Here is a 21,596-nt window from a genome sequence, read left to right as displayed (position 1 = left end):
CGCGGCCGGGATTAGCAATCGGAAACCACTGCGCTCGTCCAACAGTCACGTTCGGTATAGTCGGTCGGATACAACACCCTTTTCGTCGCCGCGATAGTGTGTCGCGAGGAGTGTAGATGATGACGTGGTACAGTTTTTAGTTGGCGCCGAAGCCGTCGAATTCTTTTTCGACTTAACCCCACACTTATATATTATATATTTATAATACGTGATGTTGTTGTATGATGCGCACGACGGCAAACTATGATAATATATGTTATACTTATATATAATAGTATGACGCGTGCGCGTCCCCTTGTGTATAGAACCTTCGAACGCAACAACCGCAAAAACTCTTACCGTAGAATATTATATTTTATGACGCGTGTGGGTTGTTAATTATTATAGTATACCTACACAGTAAAAAAGATTACGACTCGAAGAAGAAAATTCGCCACAATGGTGTCGTTTAGAAGACACTGCATGTCTAGGTATGCAAGCATGGTGTCTATATTATTATTATACTAAAATACTTATCTAAAACCCGGCGATACATTAGACTTCATCTTGGTATAAGTGGTGTAGGGAGGTAGGGTTTAAATAAAATCACGTATATTTATATTTATTTTATAATCCATAAAAACAATACAATATAATGAGTATTCAGTATTGAGTATAATATGATTATGAAAAAATATAAATATATCAAAATCTATATGTACAAAACAAGATGCATAAGTATTGTATATATTATCATATCCTGTGTTTCAAATTCGTATAAACGACAACATATTGTGCTATGTCAAAATAATCTTTTTAGATTTTAATATTGTTTTTTCTTTATAATATAGTATTATTTATATGTATATATCACATCAATTCTATCTTCGTAGTTGGTCAATTGTCGAAATAACCACAATAAAAAATGTATTTGAAAACATAAAAATTCAAAATACAAAATTCTGACTCAGTATCAGATTTAAGACACATAATATAGGCACTTACGTTTTATTTTCGAGGGTTAAAGAGAGTGTTTTTACAAAAAAATCGGCACGAAGCGCACTTAACTCATTCTCAAAATTACGTGCTTGGACGAATAAAAGTTGGAATTAAACTATTTACACAGACAACAATCAAAACTCACATTAGGATATAGAATTTGAGCAATGTAAAAATCATAAGTGCTCATCGCTCAGTACCGTTTTAAAGTTCAAAGTTCTAAGCCACGGCTGGAATAGAGCTTCACAGTAATGTCAACATTAATACAAAATAGGTACATACACCTACATAATTTAAAACCGTGGTATGCCCATAGAGTTTAAAAATTAAAAGCTTTGCAAATATCATAACCTATAGAACGTATAAATAGTGGCTGATAAATAGATAAAAACGAAAGCTCTGTGGGGTGATTTCCACTATCGTCCTCCACTCCCAAAGACGCCATCGAAAGCCAGAGTTGTCGTCGCCGTCCCTAGAGCTGTAACCCAGCTTACTTATATTATATATGACCAATCATTATAGTTTTTCTATGGCACCGAATAGGTTAGACATATTATTATATTATATTGCACAAATCGCACGTGTAAATAAAGCACTGCCTATACGGTTCGGGGTGAGTATTATACGATTCTAAGTTGACGGTTAATAGTATTCTATGCGTTATTGCGTATAATAGTATATTCACTGAACCGTATACTATCTATATAGAGTTCAGTGAGTATATTATGCGTTATTGTGGTTTGGTGTTTGAGCGGAACAGAAGATATTTTTTCGTTTGAAAATTTAAAAAAGAGCACAATATGAATAAAAATAAACACATCTGCAGCAAACATATAGCAGCAATTTCTATAAATTATAATGCAGATAACGGTGAGTCGAGACACGTCGTCCGAACGCGTAAGTTGTGATTTCTTCAATATCCGGAAGGTACCTATAATAGTAAACACATATGGAACCGATGTATTATATCTGTCACACGAACAATGACGGCGACTCTATTCCGACGGATGAAAAATACCGATTAAACGGCTGCATAAATTCAGTGTTGTGAATTATCTAGATCATATTTTTGTGTGACGAGACTTTCAATTTTATTTTTGTATATAATTTTTTTTGTGGGTCAGATGTTAATTTTTCTAAGGTATCTATATACGCCTATTTATTTTATATTATGCTTTAGTTATTTTATGTAAGTTTATTACTTGTGTTTTATCTACCGTAGTTATTTTGTAGTAGGTATATTGTTCATTCTCTGAAAACACCAATGGGTATAATCGTAAAAAAAACACATGAGTTTATGAGGGTAAAAATTTAAACTTATAGGTATAATGTATATTATATATTATTATATTTATAGCAAAAATGGTATTTTACAAATGCAAGTCTTAAATTATGCGAGTACCTGTTTTTTATCTATATAACATTGGTTATCTTTTATCTATTATTTAGATAACAATTGTGACTATTATCTTTATACAACATTGAGTATACACAATATGAAAATATCTGCATTCTGCCGGGCTTCCGTCATAATTATTATTTTAACAAGTGTACAGATGAGAATAATAATATGGTTCTATACGAAATATAACAATGGTGTTCCGACAAAGAAATATTGACAAAATACAATCTTGATGGATCCACATTTTTCTTTCAATTCTTACTGAAACTTTATTCATCTGTTTTTCCTGAATCATAAAATGTAATCTTAAGACAGCGAGTTTTAGAATACAAAACTCATCGTTGGCTAAATATTGTTTTTTATCTTCTTATGTAAAAAGCAAAACGCAGTAAGAAACAGTCTCATCACAAACCTTACGGGTGTATTATACAACTAACAATATTCTTTCTTTCCAGTGATTGGACGTTGAATAAAATGTATTTTTATTAATGTTTATAATAATATTTAAAATCAATTTACATTTTACACTATCAGTTATTACTTATTAGCGTTAGACCACATTAGGAAATGATATAGATTAAAGAATAGAGTACATTTTTTTTTTAGTCGAATATTATTTTCAATACATCGCCTGTTTAATAGTTATTGTTCAAAAGTATCCTATATGGCAGCTAAATAATATTATAAAAATTGCAGAAAGGTATAAAATTACCTGTAGAATTATTTTAATAACAATAAGTGTAATATAATTATATAATACTATCCTACAACTTGATGATGATACTGTTCATCAACACAGTATCTCAGAAATTGTAAGCTATAGAAATTCGTATTTGATTAAATCCAAAAATCTAAAATAATATTAATTTAAAATCTCATTTCAAATTCTAATTTGGTCACATGCTTTTTCTCGTCTTGACATAAAATGGATGATAAAAGCTCCGTCTGGAATTTCAGATTTCGATTTTAATTAACAGGACCTTTTCTTACAAGTTTTATAATGAATTATAAAAAAAGAATACACAATGGAAGCTATAAAAAGATTCCATCTATTCACACCATTATCAGACTTGGTAATTAAGTCTCATACTTGACATTTAAATTATTCATTATATTTCACATATATTATATTATGAATTTTGTTCAGTTTTGTATTTTAATTTTTTTATTGATGAGCCAAATTGGTAGGTATTATTATGCTGGGATCAGATTTTTTCAAATTGAATAAATGAATAAATATAATTTGAAAAATGTATTATTTATAGTTAAATTATACATCATATTAATATTATGATTATAATTTATTCATTGTATTCAATTTCAATGTGAGGTTAATCATTTGACAATTTAAATTTATGTATTTTACGTTGTTTCTTTATAATTGTTATATAAAATTAACTGTATATACGATATGGAAACCAATGTTCTATAGACCAATATACAACCTTTATACAAAAACACGGAAATGTACCTAAAGGAAATAGAACACTGCTTTAGATGATACTTAAATAGAATAATTATAACCCACTGCATAATAAACCGAATGAATCAAATAACTAGAATAATGGCAGTCATGTAAAAACATTTGGCATTAAACTCAAAGATAACAGAAATTACGTTACCTAGTTAATAAATAATATACATTTTATCTGTTTAAATCTTTGTTTACATTGTTATTCGTGTTTTGTATTAAGTTCAGAGTTATACTATAAAAACCGTGTAAATTAAAATGGTGTGTGTGTGTCATAATTCATTATATGCCTGACGTTGATTATATTTAGATGATTTTGTGTGGATTATGTATACATTGAACGTTTGTAGAAAAAGGTGAAGCATTTTGCTTACCAATCAAAAGAGATATGTTTCCATCGACAAGACGGTATGGATTTATTTATGGAAACAGCGAATAAATAATTGTGACATTTGTTAGCGTGCAAATTTTGGAGGATAGCTAGCGAATGTATGAAGCATTTTGCACATTTCAAAAATCATACTCTATAATATCCGAAGCATAGGAATAATACTTTCCTAAACTATTTTTGGTTTCAAATTTACTTTCCTTGACTGAGAAATTCAAATGTGTTATGGTCCATGTGGTATTTCTCTCAAATATTTGACTTTCCATGCATTTTTAAAAAAAGTGTATTATAATCAGTTGTTAAGTTTATAAAAAATCTAGAGCCATTATATGCCCACACCGAGTCAGCCAATCCGTACAATTAGGAAACTTGGTAAGGTACCGATATCAATATTGATTAATGGATTATATACCTATTTATTGTTTTATTATTTTAAATATACCTAATGAAGTAATGTATTTGTAATTATTATGGTTTATTATCATCGATTTAAACATTTTTACGTTATAACAATCGATAGACATAAAATATTTCAATGTGCAACACATTATGATTATTAATATCGGAGAAAGAAGACACAAAGCAAAGAGCAAATTAAAATACGTAAATAATTTAATTTAAAATGAATAATAATTGTAATAGGTATTTAATTATAAATCAGTTATAATTACTATGGAAATTATCACAATACATATTAATAAGAGATATTCTTATTATTAACTATAGATACAATTTATTATCGTCCAGCCCTATATACAATTTTATACCAGGTAGGGGAACACTGGGTAAAACCAATTCTGGGGCAAAACCCATGCTTATTTTGCATTATTCTATGGATGAACATGAAAATTATCAGTTTTAAATTTATCTCATTCATTATCGTGAAACATGCTGTTATCACTGTTAACATCAACTGCAACGTTTTGGTTTGAATTGTTATTCGATTACGAACATTATAAAGTTAATTATTATTATTATTTCATATTTTGAATTTAAGATTTAACAATGATAGAACTATACTACAATTACCATACTCGTCTAGTATGAATCTACAACTTGTAAAGACTGTTTTGCAATCACTAACTTATTTTTATCTAATAATAATATTGTGTAAGTTATCAACATTTTCTTAAAAATTATACTTCGGGGCAAAATTGATGGGGCAAAACCGAACAGTTTTTATAATGTTTGATAATTGCTATTTATTTATTATAGGTTAGGATTAGGTACACTAACCTAATAATCAATTATTTTATTTTATTAAGAACAACTTGTGTTGTTAAAATTGGTTTTTATTTGTTTTTTGAATATTAATCAAGTTATAAATGTCTTATAATACATTTATGATACCTTTACTACTATATAGTTACAATACTTAAATACAATGGTTATTTGTATTTGGTTTAGTAAGTTCCTTTGAAAAAAAGGTTAATACAGCTAGGCTGTATCAAATGTCTTCATTCGATTTCAGAAATTTTTATTTATATTGCAAACGAAGATATAAGGATGAAATAAAGTAAAATATATTCTTAAAATAGTCAAGTTTTATTTAAAAATATTGCATGGGGTCATATTGCAAATGTTCAATATGACTCCCACTGGCCAAACCAAATTGTCGAATTGGGGAGATCTAGCTCATAGATAAAGAAGTAGATCTAGCTCTAGGCCTGCACGACGTGTAGACTTCTGTGGACTCCGAACGAAACTTTGTCGAATACGATCGATGTTTTCGTCAGAGGTACGAGGTCGACCTGAGCGTTTCTGTGCACATAGACAACCACTTTCTTGAAACGTTTGGTGCCAACGTCAAATGCGTTGAACAGTTGGAGCTTAAGTTCCATAAGTTCATCGAAAATCACTTTGAACGGTTATTACCGACTCGCACTTATTGAAACTTAGGACGCAAAACGCTTTCTGTTGCGGAGTCACCATAACGAAACAAACTAACGGTTCCTAGTTCACTAACCATACCGGTGCCAAATTTATCAACTAGATAACTTAAAATAAACTTGGTTATCTAATCTTTCCATCAATACATTGGTCATTAACCTGCGATTAATCACTGCCGAACTATATCAGTTCGTAATCGGGTGAAGACTTTTGAAACACCGTGTATTATATTTTTCTCCATCATTGTTTTAGTATCTGTTGTACTATGCATCGGTATTGCCCCATTACAAATCGATTTTACCCCAGTATCGGGGCAAAACCGATAAAAGGTTAAAAATAGTTAATGGCTTGTTAAAAAATAAATATGAATGATATTCCACTGTATTGTAATTCAATATTGTAAACAAGAAGTTACTTAATACAACTGTGCAAACAGTTCACGTTTATTTTAAGATCTTGAATTATTATGAAAATATTCATTTTTTCAGTCGGTTTAGCCCCGTGTTCCCCTACTATGCAACATTTTCTCTCATAACGTATAGAAACCTGGGAAAATATGTAACATATCACAAGAGTATATTTTTCCTAACTACGCTACGTTCAATAGAGCAAATAAAATAATTCATACGCATAGCTAGTTAAAAAAAAAAAGGTATTTGCTTACTGTTATAACAAAAACGGTTATGTCGGCACCATCGGGTAAAGGTCTCATTTTATAAGATTACACCCAATATTTTTGGGTGTCATAAAATCCGAACCTTTACCGCCCTAAAATAAATCTTTGAATACCCTCTGAATCTCTTAGTTACACAACACCTACGATCCAAATCCCGATGTCATATTAAGGGTAGGTAATAGGTATGATTTACGTAAATTGGACAAGATTTGACATTGGCCGGCTTACGGTATCTATACCTATGTTTAATGTCAACACGAGTCTAGGGAGAATATTGACAGTTCAAAAAAAATAATTCAACATAAGTATGAGAAATCTAGTATAAAATGTTTGATCTTCTAGGTAGGTTTATGTGTAAAGATAAATAAATAAATTGTTTTGCAAGGAAATAAATATATAAATATGTTAAAAACTAATAATCGGTTAAACTGTAGTTATTCAATATCCCAAGTATAAAAGTTATTATTAGAAATGCCGTTTTTGTTATTTCAAATAATCATTAACACTTAATAGTATTTAAAATTGATAAAATAATTCATGTTAAATTTTATAATTTAAAAATTTTCTTCTTTATAACTGGCTTATTTTTAGTTATAAACTGTTCAATTTTTAATTTAAAGTTTTATTTTCTCATGTAGGTACTCCCAAAAACTTTTAAACAGGCAAATAGGTACTGCAGTAGAATGTACCAAATTGAATATTTATGCAAATTAATTCTGTCAATCTTCAAAGAATTATTAGTCTTAGGGTCTACAAATGTCAAATCGCATTAAAGTATAGTAACTCCACATTTCAATTGAAAATCGTAAGTTTCTCTGTTTTTTTTTCGTTTTAACTTACTCGACCAGTCCAATCGTATTCAAAATGTTCTAAAAGTTAATTTAAAATCGACTTTATATTATTTTGTTAAAAGTTCGTTATTTAAAATTTATTAGAAAATTTGAATAACATTTTCTAGATACGTATGTATGATAAATACATTTAATATTATAGTATTTAAAGCAAGTATTCAGGATTTTAGACGTGTTCAAAAAATCTGTATTTTTACTTGTCATTACATTGGTATTGAAAGCTACAATACGTTTTTTTATGAATGTAATTTGTTCGAATAAAAAGTAATGCAAATATAATTTGTTCGAAAAGTTTGACAAACCGTTAACTGCCACCTTGAATTATATAAAAAGGTTGAGTGTAAAATAATTATTAAAAAAAATCGTTGCAAATTCGTATTAAATATTGATAAAACGTGTTAAAATAAATGTAGCGTAATATAAAAATAGGTATAATGTATAGAGACCATGTGAGTAATAGACATTTTATTGTAATGTATTGTCTACTTATACAAATATTGAAATGTACCTACATTTTACCAATTTTTGATCAGCAGAATTAGTTGTGTGTTTTTAGTTTTAACATTAGAGTAAATTGATCTGTCATCAAATTTAAAGGGAAGTACTTGTATAATATCATCTACGTTATCTCATAAACTTTTATTGATGTTTTGAGCTATAACTATGTTATACACAATTCAATTTGAAAATGATCGCAACTCACTTAAACATTTAAATACGAATAAAAATGTATGGGATGTCCTGTTTATAATATTTTAGTCGATTCACCCAAATACTAAAGCTTACAACACAGCATTGCTTTGCTAAACCAAATGTTGCCATATTATTCTTTGTTCGTTTGTGGGACGAATATAATACAGGCGGGGGATGTGTTCCTCTATAACTTGAAATATAGCACAAAATTATTGCATATAATGGACCTTAGTTGATATTTTAAGAGAACACCACACGTACATGGTACATGCATGTTTTGAATCCATCTCACAGACGTACGGTGTACAACATTTGAGTTAAGTAGAACCAATTTTGAGTTATTATCTTAAACATTAAAGGGAACTTCATAAATAACTATCATACAAAGTAAAAGGTAAGAATATTAGGTTCATTTTTAAAACTTAATTTTTCGTTTTTCTTCTATAGATTCTTGACAACTTTACATACTTACTCATGACTTTGAATGTGTAATACATTTTATCTACAATTAATAACTATAAATTTAAACTATGTAGAGTTTCACACCGTTTGCATGACTATTTATTACATAGGTAGGTAATTGCTATGCCTATAATTTATCAAAACAATAAATTAAAAGTAAGTCAAGAAAAATAAAGGTTTAACCGAACCATCTATAACTTGAATTGTAAATTCCACTCTTAAGTCTAGATATTAAAACACAAAATTGATTTCTGTCCCACCTTTTATTAAAAAAAACATTGCGTGACTATAACGGTGTTGTGTAACCTTTTTCAACACCAATTTTTGAACAAATTAATTTTTTAACACTTTATTCGAAACTTTTTATGCACGATATCGTCATTAAGGCACCACTAATTTCAGTCTACTAATTAATATAATTTTAGTATTAGTACTCAGTACTCAGTAGTATTACCATATTAAATAAGTACAAATGGTTTATTTATACATTTAAACAACTATAGATTTGTTTGCTGACTTATTGTACGAATAGCCATTATTTTGCTCCAGGAAATGGTCACAAAGGAATGGCTCATTTATGGTCTGTATAACATTTCTATCAAACAGCATCAGACTTTAACCGTTATTATTGCTTTCTTCCTTAACATCATAATATTGCTTTCTTCCTTAACTTCAACTCTCTTCAAATCGAACAACTATTAAATAAAAGAAGTCATTAATTATTCGAAAGAGCTATACGCGAATTGAGTTGAATTATTATTATTCATAATATTTGTTAACAAATTAAAGACCTACATGGTCAGAATTAATTATATACTTCCACATGCCCTAAACCTCGAGTTTTTGGGACACGCTGTAAACGGATTTTCTTAAACGAAAAACGTCTCGCGATAATTACTACGCGAGGATACGATGGCCACCATCAATGGTGATAAATTACTTGTATAAAGGTAATACAAAAGCAGTCTACCAAAATTTGGGCTGTTGACTGCCGTCCGGATTTCGCGTATATATCACAGCGAGTTTTTCGCGCACGACGACACCTTTTATCCGAACGACAAATGAGAATGTTCCGCCGAGTATATGCCGAGCTATTGACCTATAATAACTGTAAGTTGGTGTGTCACAAAACTGCAGAAAAATATATATTATTATTATATACTGCGAGTATACACTTCTGCAGTTCTGAACTGTTAAAAAAAAATCAACAGTTCCATAGGCGCAAATAGGGGGGGGGGCTTTATGGGGCTAAGCCCCCTCAAAAATGTCCATAGCCCCCCAAACATTTCCTACATTTTGTTTTAAGCTTATTCAATATTATCAAAGTAAGGCCCTATTAACCCTATTAGCCCCCAAATCTCAAACGCTATTTGCGCCTATGAACAGTTCATTGGAATCAAAAATAATAATAACTTAACCAAATCTTATTTGAATTACTTTTGTCGCTTTTGTCGTTTCAAACAGTAACGATCAATTTGAAAACAATAAAAATGACCAGCACTAGCTAAATACAATACTTTTCTGTATTTACCGTTAAATGATTACAAAGCTGTGAGGGTCCCCTTGGGTGTTGTCCTCTCACTCACTCAACCCACCCCACCTTTACCCACACACTCTCCTGTAATAGACGGCGCTCGAAGTCTCTAGTGTGGTTGGAGTCCAGGTTTTAGTGCGTCATACCAATTATTTTACACGATTTGCCACAAATGCGAATCATATTGGGATCAGAATTCATAGATGACTGGTTCGACATAATTTTTTACGACATCGTTTTTCCTATTATTATTAATTATTATAATTTATTCAATTTTATTTTATACCGAAGTGACAAAATCATAACGAGTGCGAGTATATTTTATATTATAATGTGAAGCACTTGAAATTATGCACATTGTATAAATGCACGCATACAGACGTATCAAAACTACAAGATAAAAAACGACAGTGACATTTGGCTGTCAAGTTTATTCCGCGATCTAAAAGGGATTTCACGTCCAGTTCATCGGACACAATTATTATAGACGTATGCAAATAATTATACAGCATCAGTAATATCATAGAACAATAATAATCGTAATATCGTGGTGAATCGATGGGCATCAGCCTCATACGTGGCGTACCGACTACCGAACGTTTTGCATTGCTGTCCAGCTGTTACGTAACTTAGACCCATATTTCGTCAAACAAATGTATGTCATTGACAATTAACGATGGATCGACAATTATAATACATCGCTACGAGTACAACATTTGCAAACAAGCTGTACCGTTTGACTTGTTAAAAATAAAACACCCAAAATGTCGGTATACGTGACCAACGCTAGTTTTCAACGTGGTCATTAATTGGAGTAACCATGGTGGGGGGGGGATAAAAGCATAATATACGTGGACATGTGGTATAACATTTTTTAATGGGGGTTATAGCAGTCGTAGCAATCGTCAAATAATGTTTCGGATAAACATCATATTATATTTTAAAAATATGTCTTAAAAAACCTGGTTCTCACCCTGGTAGACAAATTATACTAAAGGAAAATGTTTACTTATAAATTATAATTATTAAGTGTAACTTAAATTTATATTCAAATTTACCCCCACGTACATTTAAACGGGCAGGGAGTATATATGATTATGTATTTAATAAAATATAAAATTTAACTATACATTTTTATTTACAATTTTTTTAATTTATTTGATTGATAAAAATAACTTGCTGAGGAACATTCTTTCAACAATTATAATTTTCAAAGAAAATTTTGAAGAAAAATAAATATTATAATTTGTTTAGGTAAATATAAAAAAAACCAGTATATTATTATAAAAGTAGATTTTAATATTAAGTGGAAACGATAACTTTTTTGAACAAACTTATTAAGAACATCTCCTGAGTCAATAATATTAGCTGAATCCCTTCATATTGTAGCATCAATAGATTTGAAAATCTATCTTCGGTCATCGAATCTCCCAGGCACGTTTTTAATTGTCACATTACTGAAAAATGAAAAGGATCGTTCACATAAAGCAAAACTTACATGCCTACCTATAGTAAATAGAGCTCATGTGCTACTTATTTAGTATCTCAATTAACTGTATAAATTAGAAAAAACTTTTTTTATTAATTATTCAGAATTCAGATACAAAATAACATCTATATCAAAATCAACTTTACCAATACAATTTTTCTTAATCAACTTTTCAACCTTAATGAATATAATATATATAAATAAGAACGGTTCTTATCAATGGTACATAAGCCATTTAAAAGAAAAAGGTGGTATTGTTTTAAAGTAACTAACAAAAATAAATTATTCATTTATTTGTATAATTGACTTCATACAGTTCAATAAAAGGTACCTATATAAGTACTTAAAAATTCATACTTACGTGTATAATGTATATACAGAAATAATGTAACTCTGAGTTCTTATCGATATAGTTTAAATACAATTTTTTATTGTTATTTATACTGTACGGAAATAAAACTACTCATCTATTAATTCTTATTTCTTAGGTATAGGTAGCCAGGTAGGTATATAAAGTAAAATCATTTTCATGTATTCACGGTAGATGCACATTGCACACGGTATAGACTATTGAAGATCCATTATAATCCATTATAATAATGCATAAAAGATGGAATTTTCTATACAATGGTATACAAATATGAAAGAAATTCGTTAAAATCATCAATACTCATATATGAGTACATACAAGTAACATATATCTATATTATTATAAATAGGTTTGACGATTTTTTTTTTTAAATGTAATTGTTCGGTGTAAGATGAATAATTTTAAAGTTCAAAAAATGTTTTGTTAAGTAGTTATTGGCATTTTTTTTTATTGGGTGTAGTAACAAAGTGACGTCTACTAATAATATTACTAAATGCACTCATAGTTTTACGACATAGTTTTTATAATAATAGACGGCGTAAAGTAATTAGTAGCGTAAGAACTTATTTTAATATTAAAATAGCTATAAGTTATAAGTTATAACAATATGTTTGCACGGCTTAACTAAAACTTAAATTTTAAATACCTAGGCATTAAAAATAGCGTGTAGTTTTATAAAAACATTTCTTTAAAATAGTCGATATTAATTGTACCACTTATTAATTTATTTTCTTGAAATTTTTATGCGAACTTTAGCCAATATGAAATAATTTCGTGATATAATGTATAAATAACTTAATAATTATAGTTATGAAATATACCAAGGGCATATTATTTAATTATAGTTGTATATTATTTAGTTATCATACATGGTCTTCTTACCTTTTATAGCCCCCTTAGCCTCCCCTCTATTCTGTTAATGGCTAAGCGGACTTCAGCTCCCCCAAATGTTTAAACCTTATGTTCTTTGATTTTATTTTGTAATTTTTTACTTGGATATCCGACATAGTATGTAATGTCATTATGTCAAATACAACCAATCTAATATTCATAATACTAGCACTTTGGAAACAGTATGTCAAGTTTCGATTAATAATATGCAGACGTGGTCACGATTTTATAATGCAGAATAATATTATGTTATGTATTCTGTGCATCGTAGATATAATTTTGTTTCCCACTAAATAATTTCAGCTGAAAACGGGTTTCGTTGTATGCAGCTTAAATCTTTGAAAACTTAAAAAGTTAGAATGTAGGACTATTATGATGTTATTGTTACACGGTATTTAGTTTACTCGGGAGTTTACGGTTATGTCTAATAATTAATTATTTTTGTCTTAACATCAGTGCAAATGCTTAAATGAAACTTAAAATAATGATTCGCACTAAAGATCTGCACAAAAACCAACTTACTATAACTCTAAGAAATATAGTGTACATTTTTAAGAAATCTTATTAAAGTGTTATTGGAACTCTAATATGTGAAAAAAACTAACTTGACAGTAACAATTATTATTTTAATTTCCACGCAATTTGGTCATCATATTTTTCTCGTTTTGTTCTACAGTGCCTACATCGGAATAGACATTTAAGATTCGATTACAGGCAACTGTTTCCTGCGTTCGTTCCGTAAAACAGACCACAGAAAATCTACATAAAACCCAATTTGGCCAACTACCTACAACCAAATACAAGTTTGACCCTAATGCACAGCGCTATGTTAAAGGTTTACTAATAAAAAACTAATTTTTTCAGACAAAATTTGCTCCATACCTTTTTTTTAAATTAATTAAACACATTTTTAAATATAACTAACCTCAACAATGTAGATATTTACAAATTGTATGGAAATTATCTTTAAAGGAGTTATTGTTGCAGAATAATTTTTACTTACATCGAAATGTCACGTGATATTTTTAAAATTTGTATTTCCGATGCTTGTATATTATTTTTCTCACGATACATTTTGTTTAGTCTTTTTAAACGATGTCATATAAATCTAACAACAATATACCTTCCTAATTTCTTAATAAATAATTGTATTATTTTATAATAGCAAAAACAGATATAAATATGAAATATATTTTCAATTTAATGATGTATCTATAATCAAATGAATAATGTAAATAAATGATTCGAGAATAAAGTCATAAATATTTCCGTGTATTATATAATATATGGCCTACAATAATACGGTCAAGCAATAATTGGGATTTGAGACGCTAAGTATATACCGTATATTATTGGGACTATTTCTTATAGTGTATAAAACAATCGTAAAATATATTTATTATATTTGAAAGTAAATTGTACGTTTATAGTCTATAGTATACTTGTGTTAAAGGTCAAACTACGCAAGTGAAAATGATTATTGAAGACTGAAGTTATACTTTTTAAAAGGCTGTAAACATTCAACATTCCTAAGAAACAAATTTTAGTGTAACAATACCTATCGGTATAAAACGATCGTTCGAGAAAATACACGTGTAATGACGACTAGTATCAGGCTCAGGCTTACTGTGAACACAGATATATAGGTATAAAATAACTAGATATTGTTTGTAGGATTGTATAGTTTAATTATTTACACAATAATAAAAAAAAATATTAATTATGAAATATACACAATATATAATATGCACATGTATAAATGCGTAATAGTACAAGCTATAAAATCTAAATGCGTCATGGTTCAAAATAATGCATATATTTTCCAAAAAGCCGCAAAAACATGAATAATCCTTATACTACGCGGGTTAAAGTAGCAACCCTAGCGTACGCAGCACAGTCTGTGGCCGTTTAATCGTGCGTCTCATTTCGGGATGTTTTTTCATGCGGGTGGCCGTACGAGTTTTATCTCTCTTCATGAATAATATAATATGTGTGATAATATTTACCGTATACCGTATACCGTGTGTATATACCGCGGGTATATACCGCATACCGTGTATAATGTATATATGCGTACCCGGCGACTGCGTAGCGTATCATACATATAGGTACGCATTTATATTATTATCCCGTGAATTATTATTACGTGTAAACCGCATAGATGGTATGTAATATGTATAGCGGTATACGTAAAACAAACGTAAGGTAGGTATATATGGTATGTTAAACGAGTAGGCAATAATATATTTAGAACCATCGTCTATTGTTATTGTTATTATAATAATTTATAATGTATCATAGATGGCCGCCGTATGTCCGCGTATAATATTATATAATATTAGTAGGTACCTAAATATAATATAAGTATTTTATTTTTTAACAAAATAACAGAAATTGCAGTGTATTTACATTTTTTTCTTTTTTTCTTTATAAAGTTTTCCTGATAAAATCATCTAACTTTTTGATTACATTTTTTGTTTTGTAGCAGCTGTTCAATTAATAACACATAAAGTTATTTATAAAAATTGTATTGGCACAAATTGTATTCACAGATTACCTATGTATGTTGCCTATGTATGTTTTACCTATGTATGTTGCCGCTATAACAACAAATAATAAAAATCCTAGAATATTGAATTTAAGCAGTGTTTCCAACATGTTTATAGATGGTGGTACGGAACCCTTCGTGCGCGAGTCCGACTAGCACTTAGCTGGTTTTTTTTATTTATTCTTTCAAAAAGATAATGGACCCCCTCTGAACAGGTTTTAAAAAATCTAGATACATTCCCTACGGATAGCTTAGGTTCTTCGAAATAAATATAGTTCGTGTTTGTATATCAGTCAGTACTCAATAGAATAATTAATTATAATACTGTGTGAAAATTATAACGTATCTAATTTTCGTGTATCAAATATATTGACCGTTTCTATTTCAGATATTCAGATCAATATTGTGTAGAATTTCGCAGCAGTGAAGAGTTTTTCTGATGTTAAGATACAGTCTGAAACCGAAATTAAAATTCAAGTGTTTGACGATCTCCGGAAAAATTGCCCAAAATGGTTGGAAGCTGTGAACTCGCCAGTTTGCAGCTGCGCAGACGATATAAATCGTTGCCTAATATAATAACATTGTATTCCAGGCAAATTCCGCAGGCGATGCACCCGAGGCGATGCAGTCCGCGTCTCTTCCACGGAAATTAACGTTTTGACGAATTCACCGTCTACCGAATCGACTAGTAGAACAGTAATGACACCCGTCGCCACAGAAGTTAGTGACACTGAGACGCTGTTACCCGTCTCGTTAGCTTTGTCGCCGGTTCAGCTGGTTGAAACCGACGCGCAGCAGTTAAGTTTGATATAGAACATGTCGACACAGCTAATGGTGATGCCGAGTCGGAAAATGGCTCTACAAAACCGCCAAAACACGACTACACAAGACTGCTGGTGTATAGGACATGGTAACGGTCGCGGAGTTGTTATAAGAACGGACCCGACAATAACCATGGCCAGTCCTAGACATTGCTCACTATGAAGCCGGACGAAGAGATTCGCTCGGTGAATGTTTTGTTGCGGCGCTATCGTTTTTAAAAATTTAAAGTCATTAAAAACAAAATATTTTTAAAAATTAAAATATTTATAACATAAATATACATTTTTGACATCTATTTTTTAATATATATATATTTATATATTATTATAAGTCAAATAAGTGGCAAAGGCTGGTTTTTCTAGTAATAATTGACTCACAGATTTTGTCTTGACTTATTAGTTATTAAGAATATTGAATACCCCCTAATTCAAACGAGGAGAGATGTTTATTTCAATATTAAATAATAGATATAGATTTTAAATTGAATAAGAAAATTATGAGACCTAAAGTTATAGATAATTTATACGAAGCAATGCTGGGACTTGAGGCTTATGTACTATATATATAGCTATGTACTTTTTTTATATATAAATAAAATAACTTTGAAAGTGATAAAATCAAAAGTATAACTTTAGTAACAACGCAGTTGTTAGTTTTATAAAACGATCAAAAAGAACAATTAGGTCAAATAAAATTTTAAAATTGTATTATATAAACTTCAAGAAGCTGACAATTGATCTTATTAATGATGAAACTTTGTAAATATAAAAAAAAATAAAACATTCTTAGCTATAAACTATAATTTTAAGAATTAATAACGGAAATATATTTTTTATATAAATAAAACAGTCAACTGTAAGACAAAGAATCAGTCTTACTGCAAATAAAAAAAAAACCATTTCTTGATTTGTTCTACACAAAGAATAATAATCATTAATCCAAAATATTTAATAAAAAATATGTTATATTGGAAATATGAGTTACAAGATTTCAACTATACAATCGTTAAGTTAGAACTTGTATTCAAAACAAAATCTTTGTTTAAAAGTCCCGTTTTTACATTTTAATTTTTAAAATTTTTTTTTTTGTTAATAATTTTTACAATAACATAGGTACCTCAATGTCATTCCAGCATTTAGTTAATAAATATATTAATATATTTCACAATTTGGAAATTATTTTTATGATCAATATGGATGGAAGGTAAATGTAGAATAGATATCAACATAATATAGAATTATGAAGTTAAATTTACTTTTTAAAAAATTACAAAACTTATTATTATCCAAATTAAAGGCTATCAAACGATTGAGAATATTATATAAGAACCTTTTTGGCTGAATGATTATGAACACTAAAAATTCACACAGAACTATACATAAATAAAATGTGTGATACAAATTTTCATAATCATTGACCATAGTCTATAGTAGTCAATAGTCATAAATTAAAATCCTTTAAAAAATATGGCTGTAAAAAAAATGGTTTCATAAATAACAAGTTGTAAATTATAATACCTAACTTATAAGTCACATTTAATTTGATATAAATTCCTGGGTAGTGTTAGCCAATATATTCTAAATATTTTAGTAAATTAACTGAATGTTTTGTCACGTATTTTATTTATTTTAAATGTTTTTACTATTTCTGCCTTTTTATTTTTTCAGTTACTCAGAAGATAAAAAATTGTTCACTCTGTCAAAGAGCTGGAAATGTAATACAATGTTCTACATAAGTTCTTGTAAGAGGAAATTAAAAAAAAAATTGCGCGCAAATCCACAATTATTTTTTATGAACAACTTTAACAATAAAAAAAATGTCTCCCAACAATCAAATTACATTTTTATGAGCGTTTCAAGTTCACATTTTTACAACATTTTATTACAACATATTATTCACTCGAATTCTAATGGAATGATTTTCTTATTTTGTTGTAATTCAAAAACAAATAACTGTAGATAGATAGGTACTTATACTTCAAATTTACACCAAAATACCAAATGTTTATTTATCAATTTTTTTCTATAAATGTTAATAACATTTTCTTAGTTGGGTAAAAAGCTTGAAATTTAACACCACATTTTTCGTCACATATTGTTAAAATATTAGCTTATAAAGATTGAATCTGTTTTTTTAAACTTTTTTATACCTAAGAATTTTAAGTTCAAATGTTGACAAAATTTATCATATTGAAAATTTACGAAATATTTTTTAGTTAAAAATGTATAGGTACTATGTGCAATATTATTAGCTAAGGATTGAACATTTAAAACGAGGATCCATGTAACCAGAAAATCTAATAAAATATATAAACATTTTTTTTTTATATATATACTCTGTACAAGATAAGAAACGCACATTAACATTTTAAAATGCAATTTTTTCGACATAAATTAATTTAACCTACTGTACTACTATAGCCACTTATGCCTAATAGTACTATACATTTCTTTAATACAAATATTATAAAATATACCTATTTAATAATATTATATGCTAATCGCTCAGAATTGTTTATCGTATACAATTATATATCATTGAATTCAAATTTAACACTTCCATTACAGTGACTCTCTAGACACCTATAATGTACATTGTACAGCAAAACGTTAGGTACCAGCTTTTTTTCAATGTTTAAGACATTGTAAGAATACCTATGTTTTAATAACAACGGATTGACAAAATGGAACTTCAATTTATTTAAAAATACCGGGTTTCTATATTTTTTAGTCACATTTTTTTTATGAAAATTAAAAATGTTGTTAGCAGTAAGATTCTGGTGGCAGTTACTTTTGTGAATTTTTCAGTGGTTGTCTCAAAAATATTAGTTCACAATATTAGTTTAACATAAGATCTAGTTTGGAAGTTACGACATTATATATATAAAAAAAAGTAGTATATTATATTCATTAATCAATGATTAAAACTGATAATCTGATTAATGTAAATTATTATAATTAATTGATTTTAGTAAATATATGAAGTACTGAAGTACTGAAATTGAAAAATTCGACCCATTGTTTAATAAAAGCCGTTTACACACTCATACAATTTCATAATAATACTTAATGAAAACTAGTTATTGAAAATTGAAGTAGATATTTTTAGATTTTTTTTGTAGGTACTTGGCACTAAGTAAGCAGCTTATGTCACACGAACCGTTCTCTTTTCTTTTCTTTGAGTATTATAAACGAATCATCACTACTCCATAACTTTTTATGTGATATTATCCCACCCAATTTTTTATTCATTATAATTTAATAAAAGCCTGCTGGCTTATTAGTTAAAGCTTTAAAGCATCTACCTACTATTATTGTAACACATATTAAAATCTGTGAAATTGTAAAATGTTATAAAACGTCTTTGTAATATTTTTAATAAAAATAATTAAAAAAACTGATATAAATGTATAGTATTATATGTGTAATAAAATTAAAACAATGTTTCTATCGTGATAAAATGTAATATTACTCATTTAAATTCTGTACTAGCCTTATTTCCCTCGTAAAAATTAAGCTTAAAATGTTTTGTGTTTTAGTTTTTCTTTTTTTCCCTTAATTGGAATAAATTACGTGCACGGGAGATTATCATTATTCTTTTTACGGAAATATATTTGCGTACGACAAATTTAACAACATGTTATTCTAACATATGGTTTTATGCGATACATGTAATAAATTTAAAAAAAATATATTCCAAATTATATAATATTTAGATAGTGTTTAGTTTGAATTTAGTTTTATTGTGTACATAATATATCGGTTATAATTACATCATATTATGTGGTAGGTATACCTGTTATTGTCAAGTGAAGAGTTGAAAATTAATTTTAACTTTTGAAATAAATCTTTTTGTTAAGTTTCAGGCCTTTGTTATAACTATGCAAACATAATTTTTGATATTAATGAAAACATAAAATATAATAGGTACCTACATAAACTTTTTTCTCAAAAATGTACCTGATTGAAACAAAAAATATTAATATTTTTATCTATTTCACCTAAAACTCCGCATATATCGACATCTTTAAGAAGCCATTATTAGAATATACATATATATATATATATATATATGGTGCTTAGTGCTTATTTAAAATAATATAAGTATGAACAATGTGTTAGTGAAGACAACATCATTTGACCTATTCATGTTCATCCAGTTCATCCATACGTAATAACACTAAGTATATAATACAATAGGTAGTCTACTATTTATATTCAATGTTATACGTAATTAAAAAGTGTAATATTTCTAGAAACATTTTTGTTAGAAATATTTGATGGTGCATGGTTATTCTACAATTATTTATTGTATTATTTTTTTTTTTTTTTGCTTGAAACCCTTTAAGATTTGACGCCAACATGATTACTCTGATTCACACTGACACGGTACGGCATGGCCGACAAGATAATAATATAATATTACTGAATACTCATCATAATATAATATGTGAACTCACGTCGAGAAGAATGTTTTGTCGGTTCGGGTGGAGGCAGATCGTGTCGGTCTGCCCACTGTCGAACCAGATTACGACGGTGATTACAATTTTGGGACCTTGTGAAAATAATATTTTTTTTTATGCCATTTTTATTTACCTCTTTTCTTAAATAATTTATACTAAATTACATAATATATTAAAGAAAATCATAAAAACTAAATTAAAGTATAAATTATGAAATCTAACAAAATAAAGTGCTTCCTAGCTTGACAGTTCATTATTTCTTTAAAACATAAATATGATTGTAATACCTAACAATAAATAAAACTTCAAAAATATTAGGGTGTACCTACTATACATTTTAATAAAAAAACTTAAATGTATTTTTCTGTACTTGATTGAAAATAGTTCCTAGACAAAGAAGAAATAGAAGTAGCAGATGTATACAATTGACGTACATTTTCAGTTGAAGTTTCGTTGTTTTGAAAGTTGGTGTATGGTTGAACTGGTGGTGGTTGCAGGTGGTTGATGTGTAAAAGACAAAAGTATTCAAATATGTTTGTTGTTGTGTACACTTTAATTATTCCAATTTCAATTCTGAGAATGTTAAAAAACTTTGGTCTTGGCAAAAAATTTCAAATATAGCGAAAACTGTTTCACTGTTGAACAAATAGATAAATAATATTGATCCAA

The sequence above is a fragment of the Acyrthosiphon pisum genome, chromosome A3 (genome assembly GCF_005508785.2).
Source record: "Acyrthosiphon pisum isolate AL4f chromosome A3, pea_aphid_22Mar2018_4r6ur, whole genome shotgun sequence".
Lineage (NCBI taxonomy): Eukaryota > Metazoa > Arthropoda > Insecta > Hemiptera > Aphididae > Acyrthosiphon > Acyrthosiphon pisum.
This window is presented reverse-complemented; position numbering follows the sequence as displayed.